The sequence below is a fragment of the Triticum dicoccoides genome, chromosome 1A (assembly GCF_002162155.2).
Source record: "Triticum dicoccoides isolate Atlit2015 ecotype Zavitan chromosome 1A, WEW_v2.0, whole genome shotgun sequence".
Taxonomy (NCBI): Eukaryota; Viridiplantae; Streptophyta; class Magnoliopsida; order Poales; family Poaceae; genus Triticum; species Triticum dicoccoides.
Window position 1 is genome coordinate 386,083,750 of NC_041380.1, and position 21,115 is coordinate 386,104,864.

Genomic DNA, 21,115 nt, shown 5'->3' on the forward strand with positions numbered 1-21,115 from the left:
TAGTCAATGCTTGGATGAATTTGATAACTTTATTGTTAAAGAAGAAAACTTCAATGCATATGTTAGTAGACAATTGAAACGTAATACTTATATGCTTGACTGCTTGGGTAACTACATGTGTACAACTGTTAATGATCTCAAAATTATTAGTAAACATGCTTCCATGGTAAAAACTCAAGTAGAACAAGTTCTCAAGGCACCGAATGATTTGCTCAATGAGATGAATAATAAGATGAATGATCCTACTGCTAGAGTTATGACTAGAGGTGGTAAAATGACTCAGGAACCTTTGTATCTTGAGGGCCATCCTAAGAGAATTGAACAAGATTCTCGGAGAATTAATACTGATGCACCTAGTCCTTCAAAGAGGAAAAAGAAAACTGATACGTACATTTTGCATCATGCTTTCTTACTATTATTTATAATTTTTTTATCTAGAATAATGTTTTTTGGAGTAATCTAATGCCTTTTCTCTCATAATTTGCAAGGAACACACCAAGAGGGAGAATTCCGGCAGTTGGAAATCTGGACATGAAAAAGCTACGTCAGGCTACCTATTCTGCACAACTCCAAATAAGCAGAAACATCACGGAGATTTTTTATGGAATATTTAAGAAATATTGGAGCCAATAACCACCAGAGGGGAGCCACCAGGTGGGCACAACCCACCTGGGCAAGCCACCCCCCAGGCGCGTCCTGGTGGGTTGTGGCCTTCTCGGCCCACTTCCGGTGCCCATCTTCTGGTATATAAGAGATTTTTACCTAGAAAAAATAAGGAGGAGAATTTCGAGACTGAGCGCTGCCGCCTCGAGGCTGAACTTGGGCAGGAGCACTTTTGCCCTTCGGTGGAGCGATTTCGCCAGGGAAAGTTCCCTCCCAGAGGGGGAAATCATTGTCATCGTCATCACCAACAACTCTCCGATATTGGGGAGGGCAATCTCCATCAACATATTCAATAGAACCATCTCCTCTCAAACCCCAGTTCATCTCTTGTGTTCAATCTTGTTACCGGAACTATAGATTGGTGCTTGTGGGTGACTAGTAGTGTTGATTACATCTTGTAGTTGATTACTATATGGTTTATTTGGTGGAAGATTATATGTTCAGATCCATTATGCTATTTATTACCCCTCTGATCTTGAGCATGATTATTATTTGTGAGTAGTTACCTTTGTTCTTGAGGTCACGGGAGAAATCATGTTGCAAGTAATCATGTGAACTTGATATATGTTTGATATTTTGATAGTATGTTTGTTCTTATTCCCTTAGTGGTGTCATGTGAATGTCGACTACATGACACTTCACCATATTTGGGCCTAAGGGAATGCATTGTGGAGTAGCAATTAGATGGTGGGTTGCGAGAGTGATAGAAGCTTAAACCCCAGTTTATGCGCTATTCCATACGGGACCGATTGGATCCAAAAGTTTAATGCTCTGGTTAGAATTTACTCTTAATACTTTTCTCGTAGTTGCGTATGCTTGGGTAGGGTTAATCATAAGTAGGAGGGTTTTTTAAGTAAGAACAACACCTAAGCATCGGTCCACCCACATATCAAATTATCAAAGTAGCGAACACAAATCGAACCAACATGATGAAAGTGACTAGATGAAATTCATGTGTGCCCTCAAGAACGCTTTGCTTATTGTCGGTGTACTAGAATAGGGGTACCCTAGTACCCCGAACTTGTGCACAGGCAGTTGCAGCACCCCGCGGCAAAGGCTTGCCGGGTGATCGCCAAGATCCCCCAAGGTTCCCTCGGAGCCATCCAAGAACAAAGTATTTAAGCTAAGGAGACAAGACCCCGGCAAGAGGAGCTTGCCGGGGAGGCCAACCAAGACGCTCCAATGAACTTGCCGCGACGCGCCACGCGCTCCGGCAAGGCAACAAGGCCCCGGCAAGAGGAGCTTGCCGGGAAGACAAACCAAGGTACCTCGAATCCCGGTGAGCGACAAGCTTCCGGACCCGACAAGATAACAACAGCGGCAAGGCGCTTGCCGCGGCAGGCGGCCACTCCGCGTCCACGCTCCAGCACATCCACCAACGTGTCGCTCTGGGGGCCTCTCCAGACGTGCGTGGCGGGAGGCTGTGCAGCCAGCGGTGCGCAGTGGCATGCGAAGCTGACGAGATCGCCATCGTGGCGAACGGTGGCGCCCCTAACGGTCCTTTTCTGCACTGTTCGGGCGACTCAGACGGGCATTTAATGCCCTTGTACCCTGCCGTCAGGGTTAGGTAGGGTGCACTGTACAAGTAACTGTATCAACTACCTCGCTTTTTACGTTTTTACCCTCCTCTGCGTTGCCACCTGTCGGTGACCCCTTTAGCGTATAAAAGGAGGCCCATGCGCAACGTAGAGGGGGTTCGGCTCATAGGTTCGGAGCCTCAGACAGTTTGCTTCGATCCATCCGTAGCCCAGAGAACATCACACTCTCGCTTTGGAGAGCAAGAACACCAGATAATACAACCAGACAAGTAGCAATAGGAGTGTTATCTCTCCAGAGAGCTCCGAAGCTGGGTAAACTGCTCGTGTGCCTCGCCTTGATCTGCTCTTCGTGCGATATCCGCCCCCTGCCGAACCGAAAGGGGCCCGGTCCGCCGGCCCCATAGGTGTTCGAGGATCAGTTTCCCCGACATCTTTGGCGCGCCAGGTAGGGGGCGACGAGATTGCGTGAACCTGATCCGGCGTTCACACGAGCTAGATCCTTATTCCCTTCATCAACATGCCACCGAAGAAGAAGACTTCGGCGGCGGCCGCCCCATCCACGTCCCTTCCGCCACCGTTGGAGCAAACGAGTGGTGGGATGGACGCCGGCGGAAGAAAGGACGTCGACGAGGAAGCCCATAATGCCGCCAGGTCCAAGAACAAGGCTGCACAAACCTCGGCGACTGTACATGTTCCACGCCACTCTCAGGAGGCACAAGATCAACAGCGTCATGGCGCTAGCAATGCCATACGCATGATAGCCCAAGACCAAGCTGGTGGATCTCGGAGCGCTCAAGACCAGTATGCACGCCAGCGCGCTGGCAAAAGCGGGGCACGGTCGCCTGGACGGGATACTGCTCCTTCTAACATAGTTAGAAGTTCGAGCACGTCCCGCTCCTCGCGCCGTCCGCCACTGCCACCCACCACTCCAGCAGAAGCTTTGGCGCGAGCTCAACTTCTCCTAGATTACCCTCCGACGTCAGACAAGATCGACGAATGGAGAGCCACCATTCAGAGTCTCATCGGCTACGCCAACGGCGACACTCTATGGCGGCCGAGCGCATCGCCGCCGCGGCAGGACCGCCGGACGCGAGCCGGTGGCGACGAAACATGCGGAGGTGCAACTACCATGCAATCACCACCCCGAAGGCCAAGATCGCCGACTCGCCGGATCCACCTCGACAGCGACTCCACTGCATCATCAGATCCACGAGATCGTCGCGATCAGCACCAAGTTCTTCATGATCGACAACAAGAAGACGCTCGAACCCGCATCGAGCGCCGAAGAGAAGCGCGACGTCAATCCGACAAGCGCGCTGGGCCCTCTGTTGACATGCATGCGCCAGGAGAACCAGGCGATCTGCCGTATGCGGTAGGTTGTCCTGCGTTCACTCGTGAGCTGCAGCAAGTCCAGTGGCCCAGTACAAAGAACTTCAAGCCAGACGTACCGGAGAAGTATGACGGCAAGACGCATCCGTCAGAGTTCCTTAGCATTTACACTATTGCCGTGCAAGATGCCGGGGGACGAGATGACAAGATCCTTGCCAACTACTTCCCGCTGGTGCTCAAGCCCAATGTCAGGTCCTGGCTCATGCACTTGCCGGACAACTCCATATCCTCTTGGGCTGATCTGTGCCATCAGTTTGTCGGCGCCTTTACAGGCGGACACAAGCCTCATGGCCAGGAGAGTGATCTTCATCTGCTCGCCCAGAAGGAAGGAGAGCCTTTGCGCAAGTACATCCATAGATTCAGTAGTGTGCAGCACAACATCCCAGACGTCCACCCTACCGTGGTGATCAGCGCGTTCCATCAGAATGTGCGGAACCGCAGGATGCGGGAGGAAATGGCGATGTGCAAGATCAGGGACGTCAGTGAGTTATATGCACTGGCCGACAAGTGCGCGCGTGCTGAGGAAGGGAGGAGACTCCCCGGAGAAAATATAGGAGCGGGAGGATCTGACAGTGAAGATGCCGCCCCGACAAGGAAAACCCGGCAGCGAAACAACAGAAGGAGGAAAGGCAAAGAATTGCTAGTTGTTGAGCAGTCCGGCAACGGTGGCGGCGCCAAGGAAGCCAAAGTTGGTAACTCCGGCAAGGAGGCTGCCGCGGAGGTAGCGGTCGCCGACAAGCAGGACGGCACCAACAAGCAGTATTGCAAGATTCACCGCACCAAGGGCCATGATCTTCAGAACTGTAAGAGAGTCGAGCAGCTTGTTGAGCAACAGAAAGTTGAATACGAGCGGCGCGATAAAGAGAAGGCCCAGGAAGGAGCTAGTGGATCCGGCAAGAAACGTCCCGGCCGAGGAGGACGCCGCGGCAAGGCCAAGCAGCGGCAAGGAGACAGACCTCCTCGCGGCCGCGACAAGGATGAAGATGACGGCGACGATGAAGATATGGATGATGAGGAGACCGATGAGCAGGAGTTCCAGAAAGCTACAGAGGTCCTGTGCGTTGACGGTGGTGCTTCTCTGCATGCCTCGCACCGCCAGCTCAAGCAGTGGATGCGGGAGGTTAATGCAGCAGAACCACCCGTCGAGTCACGCAGGCCTCTGAAATGGTCCAGCACGCCTATCATCTTTGATATTGAGGACCACCCGGATCGCATAACTGCGGTCAGGTGCTTGCCGATGTTGGTTTCACCAACAATCCGCAACCTCAAGGTCACTAAGATGCTAGTTGACAGCGGGGCCGGTTTGAACTTGATCTCCTCCATGGTGCTCCAGAAGCTCCAGATCCCTGACAGTGAGCTCGAAGAGACCGGCACATTTCAAGGAATCAACCCGGGAAGGAGCAAGCCAAAGGGAAAGATCACGTTGCCGGTAACATTTGGCAGTGAGCTGAACTTCAGGACTGAGAGGGTCACGTTTGACGTTGCCGACTTTCCATTACCTTACAATGGAATCCTTGGCCATCCGGCACTCGCCAAGTTCATGGCAGCCTCTCACTATGCGTACAACGTACTGAAAATGCCAGGCCCAATAAGTGTCATCTCTGTTCCTGGCGACAAGAAGGATGCTCTTATCTGTGCCGACAAGATCTACCGGGAAGCAGCAGCCGCAGCAGAACGAAGGACACTTGCCACTGAAGCTCCCGGGGGGAAGAAGAAGACCAAGTCCGGCAAGAGCTCTGATGCCCACTCCGGCAAGCGCACCTCTTCAGAGTGCTGCGCTACCGTCGAGGACGCACCATCGAGCTCCACCGGCAAGTGCAAGAAGACAATGGCAGCTCCACCTGAGACCAAGAAGGTGTCCGCCAAGGAGGATGGCACTGGTGGTACCTTCACCATCAGCGCCACTCTTGACCCCAAATAGGAAAGCGCGCTCATTGCTTTCATGCGGGCGAATGTCGACGTGTTTGCGTGGCAACCGTCTGATATCCCCGGTGTTCCCAGGAAAGTGATTGAGCACCACCTTGCCGTCTGTCCTCATGCGAGGCCCGTCAAGCAGAGAGTCAGGAAGCAGGCAGTAGAGCGCCAAGAATTTATCGCAGAAGAAATCAAGAAGTTGGAAGCAGCAGGCCTTGTCAGAGGAGTACTCCATCCCACGTGGTTGGCCAATCCTGTTGTTGTGCGCAAGGCTAACGGGAAATGGAGACTTTGTATTGACTTCACTGATGTTAATAAAGCTTGTCCCAAAGACCCATTTCCCTTGCCGCGTATTGACCAGATTGTTGACTCCACAGCCGGATGTGATTTGCTTTCATTTCTTGATGCATACTCAGGATATCATCAGATCTTCATGGCAGAAGAAGATGGAGAGAAAACCACATTTATCACCCCGTGTGGCACATACTGCTTCGTACGGATGCCTTTCGGTTTGAAGAATGCTGGTTCAACATTCGCAAGGGTAGTTCACCATGCTTTTGAGCCACAAATACACAGAAATGTGGAAGCTTACATGGATGACATAGTAGTCAAGAGCAAGGACAAAGCGACCTTGATTCAAGATTTAGATGAGACATTTGCAAATCTGCGCAAGATCAACCTCAAGCTTAACCCCGAGAAGTGCATGTTTGGAGTCCCTTCCGGCAAGCTTCTCGGGTTCTTCGTGTCTCAGCGGGGAATTGAAGCCAATCCCGACAAGATCAAAGCCATCGAGCAGATCGAAGCACCAAAGCGCGTCAAGGATGTACGAAGGCTTGCCGGTTGCGTGGCTGCTCTCAGCAGGTTTATCTCTAGATGTGCTGAGCGCGCCCTGCCATTTTTCAAAATTTTGAAAAAGGCAGGTCCAATGAAATGGACTCTGGAAGCGGAGGCTGCGCTGCAGGACTTGAAGAGATACCTGTCCTCCGCTCCAACGCTTGTCGCACCTAACCCGCAAGAGAAGTTGCTGCTGTATATAGCAGCAACCAATCAAGTGGTTAGTGTTGCGTTAGTGGCGGAGAGGGAGGCAGATGATGAGCCAGCAACCACGGCAGATCCATCCAGCGACAAGCAGGGGGCTTCATCGACAAGCTCTGGTCCCGACAAACATGGGTTTGCGCAGGAACATGATGAGATGCCAAGGAAAATGGTGCAGCGCCCAGTTTACTTTGTCAGTTCTCTTCTGCAGGGGGCTAGATCAAGGTACTCTGGTGTACAGAAGTTGCTTTTCGGCCTCCTTACGGCCTCGAGAAAGCTGCGCCATTACTTCCAAGCACATGAGATCATAGTCGTCACTCGCTTTCCGCTGAAGAGGATACTGCATAATCCAGAAGCAACAGGCAGGATTGTCGAGTGGGTGCTGGAACTGTCAAGCTTTGGCCTCAAGTTTGAGAGCACCTCAACTATCCAAAGCAGAGCATTGGCAGAGTTCATAGCAGAGTGGACGCCAACCCCAAATGAAGAAATTCCAGAAACGAGCATCCCCGTCAAAGAGGCAAGCAAAGAGTGGCTGATGTACTTCGATGGAGCCTTCTCGCTGCAAGGCGCCGGTGCAGGTGTGCTGCTTGTCGCACCCACCGGAGAGCACCTCAAGTACGTAGTCCAGATGCACTTTCCCAAAGAGCAAGCAACAAACAATACTGCAGAGTATGAAGGATTGCTTGCCGGTCTCAGAATCGCAGCAGACCTTGGGATTAAGAAGCTCATTGTCAGGGGTGACTCACAGCTTGTCGTCCGACAAGTGAACAAGAACTACCAAAGTACGTTGATGGAAGCGTATGTCGATGAAGTGAGGAAGCTAGAGGAGCACTTTGACGGCCTACAAATGGAGCATATCCCAAGAGCTCAGAATGATATTGCTGGTGGCCTGTCAAAGTGCGCCGCACTAAAGTTACCTGTGGAACCAGGGATCTTTGTGCTTAAGTTGACTCAACCATCCGTAACACCATCAACTGGACAAAGCAAAAAGAGGAAGTTGGTTTCTGGTGACTACTTTCCGGCAGAGCTCCCCAAAGCCGCCGCCAAGAAAGTCCCCAAGATCAACACTAAGGATGCTGAGGGGCAGTCTGCTCCGGCAAGCCTAATGGTTTGTTCCGTTGAAGCAGACGCTCCCGACAAGTTTTGCTCCGGCAAGCTTGCCAGAGAACATCAAGCTCCGGCAGGGCCGCAAGTCCCTGCCGTAGAAGCAGATGTTCCCGCAGCAGAAGATGTGCCTTTAGTCCTTCTTGTCGAGCCACAGGCTCCAGCATGGGCACAGCAGATTGTCCATTTCCTTCAGACAGGAGAACTTCCCGAAGAGCAAGAAGAAGCGGAAAGAGTAGCCCGGCAGTCAAGTATGTACCAGTTTGTCGATAGCATACTGTACAGAAGAAGACTCAACGGTGTGAAATTGAAGTGTATTCGCCGGGAAGATGGACAAAAGCTATTGGCGGAGATACATGGAGGCATATGTGGCCACCACATCGGCGCAAGAGCACTTGCCGGCAAAGCTTTCCAGCAAGGTTTCTTTTGGCCGACAGCCCTCCAGGATGCAACTGCACAAGTAACCAAGTGTGAAGCGTGCCAGTTCCACTCCAAACAGATACACCAGCCAGCTCAAGCTCTCCAGACGATCCCTTTATCCTGGCCATTTTCGGTCTGGGGGATCCATATCCTCGGCCCTTTCCCCCGAGCTGTCGGGGGCTTTGAGTACTTGTACGTCGCAATCGACAAGTTCACAAAGTGGCCGGAAGTGCAGCCAGTGAGGAAGGTGACAACACAGTCAGCAGTCAAGTTCTTCAGGTCAATTTTTTGCCGTTTCGGGACCCCTAACAGGATCATCACCGACAACGGTACGCAATTCACGAGCCGCACCTTCATGCAGTACGTCCAAGACCATGGCACCAAGGTCTGCTTCGCTTCTGTTGCTCATCCGAGAAGCAACGGTCAAGCAGAGAGGGCAAATGCTGAAGTGCTGCGTGGGCTCAAGACCAGAACTTTCGACAGGCTGCACAGGTGCGGAAGGAACTGGATCGAGGAGCTGCCAGTGGTTCTTTGGTCGATCAGAACGACGCCAAATCGAGCCACTGGCCAGACACCTTTCGCTCTAGTCTATGGAGCAGAGGCAGTTCTCCCCACGGAACTCGTATACGGATCACCTCGAGTGCTCGCTTATGATGAGCTTGAGCAAGAACAGCTGCGGCAAGACGACGCGCTGCTCCTTGAGGAAGATCGTCTTCAGGCTGCTGTACGAGCTTCTCGATACCAGCAAGCTTTGCGCCGCTATCATAGCCGCAAAGTTAAAGCCAGAAGCTTCGAGGAAGGCGACCTTGTTCTTCGGCGCGTTCAGTCCGCCAAGAATTCCAACAAGTTGACGCCGAAGTGGGAAGGCCCTTATCGGGTGAGACGAGTCACAAGGCCTGGCGCTGTCCACCTTGAGACCGAAGATGGCATTCCAGTGAGCAGCTCCTGGAACATAGAACATCTTCGTAAGTTTTTCCCATAAGGCGCGGTTGCCGGAACCCGTTCCGGCAACCACCTTTTGTACAAGTCTTGCCGCTGTTGCATGTAATCCTTTGTACAAAGCCGGGCGCAGATCCCGTGCATAAGTAAAACCCTATGTGCTCCGCACAGCCTGTCCATTTCATGCGTTAGTTCCTTTCTTGCATGCAATTATCTGACACTTTGTGCAGCACCTACATCCGGTAAGCAGTAACGAGCCGAAGAGCTCCATATTATTATTTTCTCTTCTTTCTTTTTCTTTTAAAGGAAAAGAAGGTTCCCCCGCACACAAGTTTGCCGGGGGGAAAGGAGAAGATTGTGGTATGAGCCAGGCGTCGTTCAAGCGAAGACTTGCCTTACCGGGAAGCAAATGACAGAAAAGCTAAGTTGCCAAAGTTTGAGCAATCACTTTTTTAATTTTTGAGTTATCTTCCTCGAACGACCCTGCTTTGTATGGTAAACCTGTGCGCGGAGGAACCAACTCGTGGCTAGTTGCGCCCTTACTTTGTTTCGAGTCCGCTCAACAGCTTAAGCGTGCTGCATCTAGTCGCGGCAAGGTTTCTTGTCGGAAGCAGCGCCGCCAGCAGGCTGCTGAAGTTCCGCACTCAGTGCTCGCGGCTCGGGCGCCTGCGCCGACGAGTTCCCTAAAAGCGTAGGGTGAAAACATACAAAGGAAGGAATCTAGTAGAGGAAATAACATTGCAATTGATAACAGAAATAAAGTTATATTACAAAGATAACTTGTCGCAGCTCTAATAGACTGTTTTCATGACATGACTAGCAGCGACAAGGGAAAAGAAGAAATGGGCGGCCTAATCTACGCGCCCGCCCTCGACTCGCTTGATCTCGCTCACCTTGTCCACAATGGGTGCGACAAGGGCCTTGAGTGCGTCCAGATCGGCGTCAGGCGGCAAGGATCGAAGGACGTTGGTGAAGCTGAGGCCTGGATTGCGGAAGGCTACCTTCATCAGCACCTTCTGGAGAACCCCGGTGCAGATTTTGCGTGACTCGTCAGCCTGCTGCTTCGGGATCCTCTCCCAGAGTCGCCTGGAGTGCCGTCGCCACGCCCTTGAAGAATAGGCTGAGCTTGGCGCTGGATTGAAGGCTCTCGTCGGAAGGATACCCAAAGTCATCCATCCCCAGCTGCGCCAGCTCCTCGTTGATGACGGCGGCAGTGTTCACCAGACCGTCGGTCCAGTGCTCCACTGTGTCTCTGAAGGAGTTCTGGGTGACTGCAATGCTCTCCAGCAGCGCCGCGTCAGCATTGACCTTCTCTGCCAAGGTCTTCTCCCGCTCCTTGGCGGCCTCCAGCGTCTGCGTCAGCGTGTCCAGCTTCAGCTCCAGGTCTACTTTGGAATTCTTGGCGGCGCTGAGCTCCTTGCCCCTCTCAGCAAGAAGGCCTTGCAGCTCACCATGTGCGGCAGCATCCTTCTCGCGCTCACGCTTGACCGCGGCAATCTCCTCGCCGCTCTTCCCAATATCGGCCTCCAGCCGCGCCACCTTCTCCTCTAGCTCCTTATTGGCGGCCTCTGCAGTTGCCACGGCATCCTTTGCCTCCTTGAGCGCCCTGCCAAGTGCTCGCTCGTGCTCGGCGAGCTCTTCCTCGTAGCTGTCGAGGTGGGCCTTCCGCTACACTAGCTCGCCTTCCCGCGCGGACTGCTTCTCGGCAGCAAGCCTTTGTTCCTCCTCAGCCTCGGCCTTCTCGAGAAGAAAGGCTGTGCGCTCCTCGTCTACTCGCTCCCGCTCCTGCGCCAGGGATCGAAGAGCTTCTTGATTTTGTCCCCGGAGCTCCTCCGCGCGTTTCTCCATGTCAACTCCCGCCTTCGCGACAAGCGCTTCCCGGGAAGCCAGCTTGGCTTGCCGGGTGCGGTAGAGTGACAACAGCTTCCGCAGCAGCTGCTCCTCCTCAGGCTCGCCACTGCTGCTGCCGGGCGCGTCAACCAATGACAGCCAGCAGAGGCGAGCACCTCCCCGTCAAAAGTCTCCCCCTCGACTGGCGCCCTGGAGCTCGACGCCCAGGGTAGCTTGATGAAGATGTTGTCACCGGCCTGCAAGTAGGCGCCGGGCTGGGGCTCCTCGGAGCCCGGCTCCGCGGAAGCGGCAGAGGGTTTGGCGGTCGGTGCAGCGCCCGGCGCTCCTGCGGCCTCAGGGTCGTCAGTGCGATCGCCCGATCCCTCGCCGGCTTCCGCAGCAGCAGCCCCGGCGGCCTCCTCGCCGGCGGTCTCATCAGCACCGGCACTTTCCTCGCCGGCGCCCTCTGTCTCCATTGGCTCAGTCAAAGATGGGTCTGAAGAACGAGGAAGGGAGGAAAATCAATCAAAAATTCAAGGAAAGAAAAACAGAAGAAGCAGAACCCAAGGGAAAGTTTTTGGGCAAGTGGATTACCTGCGCCAAGATCTTCAGTTGCGGCCTCGGTCGCCGCAGGATCAGCAGTGCCGTCCCTTGCCGGAGAGTCCCCCCTTGCCGGGGAGCGCTCCCTTGCCGGGGACTCCTCCCTTGGCGGCGCAGTCGAAGCAGGTGGCACTTCGGGACCGGCCTCCGGGCGCTCCTGATGAGGCTGCTCTGCTCCTGCACAAGTCAACAAGCAAGATATCAACAAAGGAAAGAGCACTCAGGCGCGCCCGACAGCAAAAGGCTAAACTATGAACTTACGCTGGGGGCTGCGCTGGGGGCTGCTACGAGGAGTGATTGCCGGGTCCGTCAAGGTGGTCTCTGACCCACCTCCTGCCGACGCGATGGGGTCATCCTCGATGACGATCACCGCGGCCTTGGCCCTCTTTGCCGCTCTCTGGGCCAGTGTTCTGAAAAGAAAAGAGTCCAGATTGGAGCAAGTCAGATACAAGATATAAACAGCAAGCTTGAAGGATTATAAGGGCACCAAAGAAACTCACTCTTCTTCCTCCTCATCGGAGCTGAGCGCGGAAAGATCGAAGTCCGGCCCTCCTCCGGTGCGGCGAGGTGGAGGAGTAGGATCCCTTGCCCGCTTGGCGGGGGCGGCGGCGGTGGCCCGGGAAGATCCCGCTCCAGTTGCCGCTGTTGCGTGAGGCGCTCCCGCGGCAACATTGCTTGCCGCGGTAGAGCGCGTCGCGCGGCTCGGTGGCTGTGGAGCCGGCTGCCGCCCTGCTGCGTCCCCGGCCCTGCGAAGGCGCCTCCTTGGCAGGGCTGGGGGCTCCGCCTGCGGCAAGCTCTCTGAAGGTTCAGCCTCCTCCTCGCCGGCCTCGCTCGACTCGGCTTCGGAACCGGCAGGCTCCTCCTCGCCCATGAACTCCGCGCGTTCGGCAAGGTTTGCCGCCTCTGCAGCCTCCGCCTCCTCCACAGTAAACCAAAACACACCCGCAGCAGCTGCAGCCGCAGCCTCTTCCGCCCTAGTAGCGATGAGCTGCAGCTCCTCGTCAGTGGTGTCACGGGTGAGGCTCTTCTGCTCGTCAGCGCGGATCGGCAATTCCTCCAAGGTGTCGAAGAACGCTCGCACAACGTCGTCCGCAGGCTCTTGCCAAGTTGGGACGATGCCGTGTGAATCGCACAATGGCATCATGGCGCGGATCCGGTCAAGCGAAGAGTTATTGCACAAAGGAACTACGCCCCTCGGCAGTGTGAATGGGTGCTGGGGGTCGCGTTTGAATAACTCCAAGAGCATTGCATCCAACTCCAAGACAGTGAAGTTGTAGTTGAGGCCCGGCCGCAGCCTCATGATGTCCGCCGAATTCTTAAATTCCCAGGCGGGCCTCCTCCTCTCCTGCAGGGGGGCAATGCAGCGGCGGAGGAAATCTGCCCCGATAGCACCTACGGTGAGCCCGGCAAGCCTGAGGCGAAGAATCCTAGTGATGGCGATCTTCAGCCTCTCGTCTTCTGGGGCCACGTTGCTCCAGTCATTGCCGCGCACTATTGGAGTTTGGCACACAGCGGTGAAGGGCTGCGGATCCTCCTCGACGATCCAACACCACTCCGCTCTCCACTCCTCCCACTTGCTGCGGAGCTCACCCTCCAAGTACGCATCTTTCTTGCCGACTCTCGAGATCCAAGCAATCCCTCCGGCAAGCGGCTCTCCTCTCTCTACCCGAGGCATGAAGTAATGGCGGAAAAGGGCTACACTAGGGTGGACTCCGACAAAGTTTTCGCACAAGTGTGCGAAAACTGCCATGGTCAAGACAACATTGGGGGTGAAGTCAAGGAGGCGGAAGCCGTATGTGTTCATAATGTCACAAAAGAACTCCGAGAAGGGCGGGCAGAGCCTGCAATAGAAGAATAGCGGGAAGAATGGGTACCCATTTGGAGCCGATTCCGAGGCAGCGGCCGGGAGTACCCTCGTGCGTGGATGCGCACGCGTCTCCATCGCCCAAAAGAGGTAGAAGTACTCCCTCAGCTCCTGCACGCCGAGCTGGGGGGTGAAGATCGCCCGCTCCTTCCGCAGCGCCGCGAGCCGCAGCGCCTCGGCCGACTTCACGCCCTTTCCTTGTCGGCTTTCGGGGCCATGGCGGAGGTGGTGGGGAAGGTCGACGGCGTGGTGATGCTGGTGGCAATGGGGGGAGCGGAGCGCTGCTCTCTCGGCTTCGAGAAAGAGGGGGAAGCGGTGGAGTTTGTGAAGAAGGAATAGCAGCAACCAGCGAGGGGGAACGAACTGCCCCTGCTTCCTCTGCTTTTAAAGAGGGACAGGGCGTACGTTTCGGCCTTCCGCTTAAACAACCACCCACGATCTCGTTATGGGAGAGTGTGGTGGATACGGAACAAGATTTGGCGTGGCCCAGCCTGCATGTGCCCGTGCCCTGTCTTGGGCCTGGCCCAACAGTGCTCGGCACCGTGTCTGGCCCAGGCCCGGGGGCTCCTGTCGGTGTACTAGAATAGGGGTACCCTAGTACCCCGAACTTGTGCACGGGCAGTTGCAGCACCCCGCGGCAAAGGTTTGCCGGGTGATCGCCAAGATCCCCCAAGGTTCCCTTGGAGCCATCCAAGAACAAAGTATTTAAGCTAAGGAGACAAGACCCCGGCAAGAGGAGCTTGCCGGGGAGGCCAACCAAGACGCTCCAATGAACTTGCCGCGACGCGCCACACGCTCCGGCAAGGCAACAAGGCCCCAGCAAGAGGAGCTTGCCGGGAAGACAAACCAAGGTACCTCGAAGCCCGGTGAGCGACAAGCTTCCGGACCCGACAAGATAACAACAGCGGCAAGGCGCTTGCCGCGGCAGGCGGCCACTCCGCGTCCACGCTCCAGCACATCCACCAACGTGTCGCTCTGGGGGCCTCTCCAGACGTGCGTGGCGGGAGGCTGTGCAGCCAGCGGTGCGCAGTGGCATGCGAAGCTGACGAGATCGCCATCGTGGCAAACGGTGGCGCCCCTAACGGTCCTTTTCTGCACTGTTCGGGCGACTCAGACGGGCATTTAATGCCCTTGTCCCCTGCCGTCAGGGTTAGGTAGGGTGCACTGTACAAGTAACTGTATCAACTACCTCGCTTTTTACGTTTTTACCCTCCTCTGCGTTGCCACCTGTCGGTGACCCCTTTAGCGTATAAAAGGAGGCCCATGCGCAACATAGAGGGGGTTCGGCTCATAGGTTCGGAGCCTCAGACAGTTTGCTTCGATCCATACGTAGCCCAGAGAACATCACACTCTCGCTTTGGAGAGCAAGAACACCAGATAATACAACCGGACAAGCAGCAGTAGGAGTGTTATCTCTCCGGAGAGCTCCGAAGCTGGGTAAACTGCTCGTGTGCCTCGCCTCGATCTGCTCTTCGTGCGATCTCCGCCCCCCGCCGAACCGAAAGGGGCCCGGTCCGCCGACCCCATAGGTGTTCGAGGATCAGTTTCCCCGACACTTATCATAAGAGACCGTTTTGGCCTGTCCTTTTCCTCAAAAGGATTGGGCTACCTTGCTGCACTTTTGTTACTACTATCCTTACTTGCTCGTTACAAATTATCTTGCTATCAAACTACTCTGCTACTTACAATTTCCGCACTTGTACACATTACCTTACTGAAAACTAGTCATTTCCTTCTGCTCCTCATTGGGTTCAACACTCTTACTTATCGAAAAGAGCTAAAATTTATCCCCTGTACTTGTGGGTAATCAAGGTTATTTTCTAGCATCGTTGCCGGGAGTGAAGCACCTTTGGTAAGTGGTATTTCGTAAGGAAACATTTATATAGTGTGCTAAAATTTATTGTCACTTGTTACTACGGAATACAATCCTTTGAGCGGTTTGTTCGGGGTATCTTCACCATGTCCGGAACCACAATTAGCTACCCCTCAACCTACTGCACGTACTAAAAATATTGAATATGAAGTTCCTTCGGGTATGATAGAAAAACTGCTAGCTAATCCTTATGCAGGAGATGGAACCGAACATCCTGATATGCACTTGATATATCTGGAACAAATTTGTGGATTGTTTAAGCTTGCAAGTTTACCCAGGGATGAAGTCATGAAAAAGGTTTTCCCTTTAGCTTTGAACATAAAAGCATTGACATGGTATAGGCTATGTGATGATATTGGATCATGGAATTGGAATCATTTGAAATAGGAGTTCCGCCAAAAAATTTATCCTATGCATCTAGTTCATCGTGATCGGAATTATATATATAATTTTTGGCCTTGTGAAGGAGAAAGTATCTCTCTAGCTTGGGGGAGGCTCAAGTCAATGTTATAGTCATGCCCCAATCATGAGCTCTCCAGAGAAATCATTATTCAGAATTTTTATGCTTGGATTTCTCGTAATGATCAAACCATGCTTGATACTTCTTGTGCTGGTTCATTTATGAAGAGGACTACTGAATTCCGGTGGGATATTTTGGAAAGAATTAAACACAACTCTAAAGATTGAGAACTCAACGAAGGTAAAGAGTCAGGTATTAAAATTAAATATGATTGTGTTAAATCTTTTATGGGTACCGAAGCTTTTCAAAAATTTAGCACTAAATACAGACTTGACTCTGAGATAGTAGCCTCCTTTTGTGAATCATTAGCTACTCATGTTGAACTCCCTAAGGAGAAGTGGTTTAAATATCACCCACCTATTAAAGAAGAAATTAAAGAACCAGTTCCAGTTAAAGAAGAAACTATACTTTATAATGTTGATCCAGTTGTTCCCTTTGCTTATATTGAGAAACCACCTTTCCCTATTAGGATAAACGAACATGCTAAAGTTTCAACTATGGTTAACAAAAGCTATATTAGAACACCTAAACCTGATGAACAGATTAAAGTTGAACCTAGTATTGCTATGGTTAAAGATCTCTTAGAAGAAGATATGGATGGGCATGTTATTTACTTCTGTGAAGAAGCTGCTAGAATTGCTAAACCTGACAAAAGAGATAAACATAGACATGTGGTTGGCATGCCTGTTATTTTAGTTAAAATAGGAGATCACTGTTATCATGGTTTATGTAACATGGGTGCTAGTGTGAGTGCTATTCCTTACACTTTATATGAAGAAATCATGAAAGACATAGCACCTGCTGAGATAGAAGAAATAGATGTTACTATGAAACTTGCCAATAGAGACAGCATATCACCAATTGGGATTATTATAGATGTTGAAGTCTTGTGTGGGAAAATTAAATACCCTACTGATTTTCTTGTTCTCGGTTCCCCACAAGATGACTTTTGTCCCATTCTCTTTGGTACACGTTTCTTGAACACAGTTAATGCTAAGATAGATTGTAAGAAACAAACTGTTGGTGTTAGCTTTGGTGATGAGTCTCATGAGTTTAATTTTTCCAAGTTTAGTAGAAATCATCATGAAAAAGAATTGCCTAGTAAGTATGAATTAATTGGTCTTGCTTCTATTGTTATCCCACCTACTGATCCTTTAGAACAATATTTGCTAGACCATGAAAATGATTCACATATGCATGAAAGAAATGAAATAGATAAGATTTTCTTTGAACAACGTCCTCTACTTAGACACAATTTGCCTATTGAAACTCTAGGAGTTCCTCCTCCACCTAAAGGTGATCCTGTGTTTGAATTAAAACAATTGCCAAACACGTTGAAATATGCTTATCTTGATGAAAAGAAAATATATCCTGTTATTATTAGTGCTAACCTTTCAGAACATGAAGAAGAAAGATTATTGAAGGTTCTAAGGAAGCACTAAGCTACTATTGGATATACCCTTGAAGATTTAAAGGGCATTAGTCCCACTCTTTGTCAGCACAAGATTAATATGGAACCTGATGCTAAACCCGTTGTTGATCACCAATGTTGGTTAAATCCGAAGATGAAAGAAGTGGTAAGAACGGAAATATTAAAACTTCTGGAAGCAGGTATAATCTATCCCATAGCTGATAGTAGATGTGTAAGTCATGTTCATTGTGTCCCTAATAAGGGAGGTATAACTATTGTTCCTAATGACAAGAATGAGCTCATTCCACAAAGAATTGTTACGGGCTATAGAATGGTAATTGATTATAGAAAATTAAATAAAGCAACTAGAAAAGATCATTACCCTTTGCCTTTTATTGATCAAATGCTTGAAAGATTATCTAAGCACACACACTTTTGCTTCCTTGATGGATATTCTGGCTTTTCACAAATACCTATTTCTCAACCTGATCAAGAAAAGACTACTATTACTTGTCCCTTTGGAACTTATGCTTATAGATGTATTCCTTTTGGTTTATGTAATGCACCTGCTACCTTTTAAACATTTATGACTGCTATATTCTCTAATTTCTGTGAAAAAATGTTGAGGTTTTCATGGATTACTTTTCTATTTATGGGAAGTCTTTTGATGATTGTTTAAGCAATCTTGAGCGAGTTTTGCAGAGATGTGAACAAACAAATCTTGTCTTGAATTGGGAGAAGTGCTAATTTATGGTTAATGAAGGCATTGTCTTGGGTCATACAATTTTTGAAAGAGGTATTGAAGTGGACCAAGCTAAGGTTGATTCCATTGAGAAAATGCCATGTCCTAAGGACATTAAAGGTATTCGTAGTTTCCTAGGTCATGTTGGTTTCTATAGGAGATTTATCAAAGATTTTTCTAAAATTTCTAGGCCTCTTACTAATCTTTTGCAAAAGGATATTCCTTTTGTTTTTGATGATGATTGTCTTGAAGCCTTTGAAATACTCAGGAAAGCTTTAATATCTGCACCTATTGTTCAACCACCTGATTGGAACTTGCCTTTTAAAATTATGTGTGATGCTAGTGATTATGTTGTTGGTGTTGTTCTAGGACAAAGAGTTGATAAGAAACTTAATGTTATTCATTATGCTAGTAAAACTCTAGACAGTGCTCAAAGAAATTATGCTACTACTGAAAAAAGTTCTTAGCAATGGTGTTTGCTTGTGATAAATTTAGACCTTATATTGTTGATTCCAAAGTAACTGTTCACACAGACCATGCTGCCATTAAATATCTTATGGAAAAGAAAGATGCTAAACCTAGACTTATTCGTTGGGTTCTCTTGTTACAAGAATTTGATTTACACATCATTTATAGAAAAGGAGTTGAGAACCTAGTAGCTGATAAATTGTCTAGGCTTGAAAATGTGCTTGATGACCCACTACCTATTGATGATAGTTTTCCTGATGAGCAGTTAGCTGCAATAAATGTTGCTAATAGTACTCCGTGGTATGCTGACAATGCTAATTACATTATTGCTAAATATTTACCACCTAGCTTTACATACCAACAAATGAAAAAATTCTTCTATGATTTAAGACATTACTTTTGGGATGACCCACATCTTTATAAAGGAGTAGATGGTATTATTAGACATCGTGTACCTGAGCATGAACAGGGACAAATCCTATGGAAATGTCACTCTGAGGCTTATGGAGGGCATCATGCTGGAGATAGAACTGCTCACAAGGTATTGCAATCTGGATTTTATTGGCCTATTCTCTTCAAGGATGCCCATAAGTTTGTATCTTCTTGTGATGAATGTCAAAGAATAGGTAATATCGGTAAGCGTCAAGAAATGCGTATGAGTTATTCAGTTGCTGTTGAACCATTTGATGTTTGGGGATTTGATTACATGGGACCTTTTCCTTTCTCTAATGGGTATACACATATTTTGGTTGATGTTGATTATGTTACTAAATGGGTAGAAGCCATTCCAACTAGTAGTGCTGATCACAACACCTCTATTAAAACGCTTAAGGAAGTTATTTTCCCAAGTTTTGGAGTCCCTAGATATTTAATGACTAATGGTGGTTCTCACTTTATTCATGGTGCTTCCCGTAAAATGCTTGCCAAGTACGATGTTAACCATAGAATTGCATCACCCTATCATCCTCAATCTAGTGGTCAAGTTGAACTTAGCAATAGAGAAATAAAATTAATTTTGCAAAAGACTTTTAATAGGTCCAGGAAGAACTGGTCTAAGAAATTAGATGATGCACTTTGGGTTTATAGAACAGCTTATAAAAATCCTATGGGTATGTCTCCTTATAAAATGGTTTATGGAAAAGCTTGTCATTTGCCTCTTGAGTTAGAACATAAAGCATATTGGCCAACCAAAGAACTCAATTATGATTTCAAACATGCTGGTAAAAAGAGGTTATTTGATATTAGCTCTTTAGATGAATGGAGAACCCAAGCTTATGAAAATGCAAATTTATTCAAAGAAAAAGTTAAAAGATGGCATGGCAAAAAATCCAAAAGCATGAGTTTAAAGTCGGAGAATATGTTCTTTTGTACAACTCTCGTTTTAGATTTTTTGCAGGAAAGCTCCTCTCAAAATGGGAAGGCCCATATGTCATCGGGAGGTTTACCAATCTGGAGCCATCAAATAAATAACTCCAAAGGTACTAACCTGAAGGTTGTCAATGGGCAACGAATAAAGCATTATATCTCAGGTACGCCTATTAATGTTGAAAGTAATATTATCCAAACCATGACACCAGAAGAACACATAAAAGAGTCCTTCCAGAACACTCCAGAATCATGAAAATAAGGAGGTATGTGATACGGTAAGTAAACGGACTCTGAAAAATCCAAAAAAATATTTTTATCAGTTTTGGAATAGTTTAGAATTTTGGAAATAAATAAACTCCCAGGAAGCGTCCCCTGGTGGACACAAGACACCAGGGTGCGCCAGGCAAGCCTGGCGTGCCCAGGTGGCTTGTGCCCACCTGGGACACCTCCCGTACTCCATTTTTCTACCTTATACTTGTCCCCCAAGATAAAAAAAATCTATATATACTCCCCGAACCTGTTGATCACCGTATTGCGGAGAAATCCTCTGTCCTCTTTTCTTGTTATTTCCTGCATAGATCTGAAAATATGTCCTCCCAAGACTCCGAAGGTGAGAGCTATGTTGCCGATCTCATTGCAAACCCCAAGTCCTATGGGGATGAGGGGCACTATAGCTGGACCTTCGAAAAAGAACAAGATGAATCAGTTCCTTCCCGGTTCAAGGATGGGAGCATGGAGGCGTTATGCAAGAGGATAATAAAACTTGAGATAGATAATTGTGAGTTGATGATGGAAAATTTTATTCTCCATCAGAAGTTGGAGGAAGCAGAAGGGAAACCCCGCACTTTCTCACCACCACCATTGCCATGGAAATCTGAGGACAAGACCTCTTCTTCTCCACCACCATCATCATCTTCACCACCAAAGGAGAATTGAGTATGGGGTATGGGCACACCCCTTGGCTTCCGCCAAGCTTGGGGGAGGTGCCCCGGTATCGTATCATCCCACTATCTTTTTGCTTTTACTTATTTTAATTCGATCCTTCTGCTTTAGATGAATAAAAGTTTAGTTTGATCCTTTCTGCTTTGAGAGTTTGCTTACTGATCTATCCTTGTAATCGTGTGTAAGTTATATAATAAAGTTAGTTTGATTTTTTGTTTTCTTTACTTTCATGTTGCAAATAAAGAGAAGAAATAAGAAAGAAAAAGAGGAAGGAAATAAAAATAAGAAAGGAAATAGATCGATAAGATTATATACTAATCCTATGGTAGGTGATAGCACCACATAAGGAAAAGTATAAGTAGAAAATTTTATTAGAGATTGACAAACATAGCATTAGTCAATGATGCAACTCATGAAATAATTAATAAGGGAAGTGAATATTCACATATAAATATACTATCCTAGAAATCTTTTGTGACTGTGAGCCCTCATCAA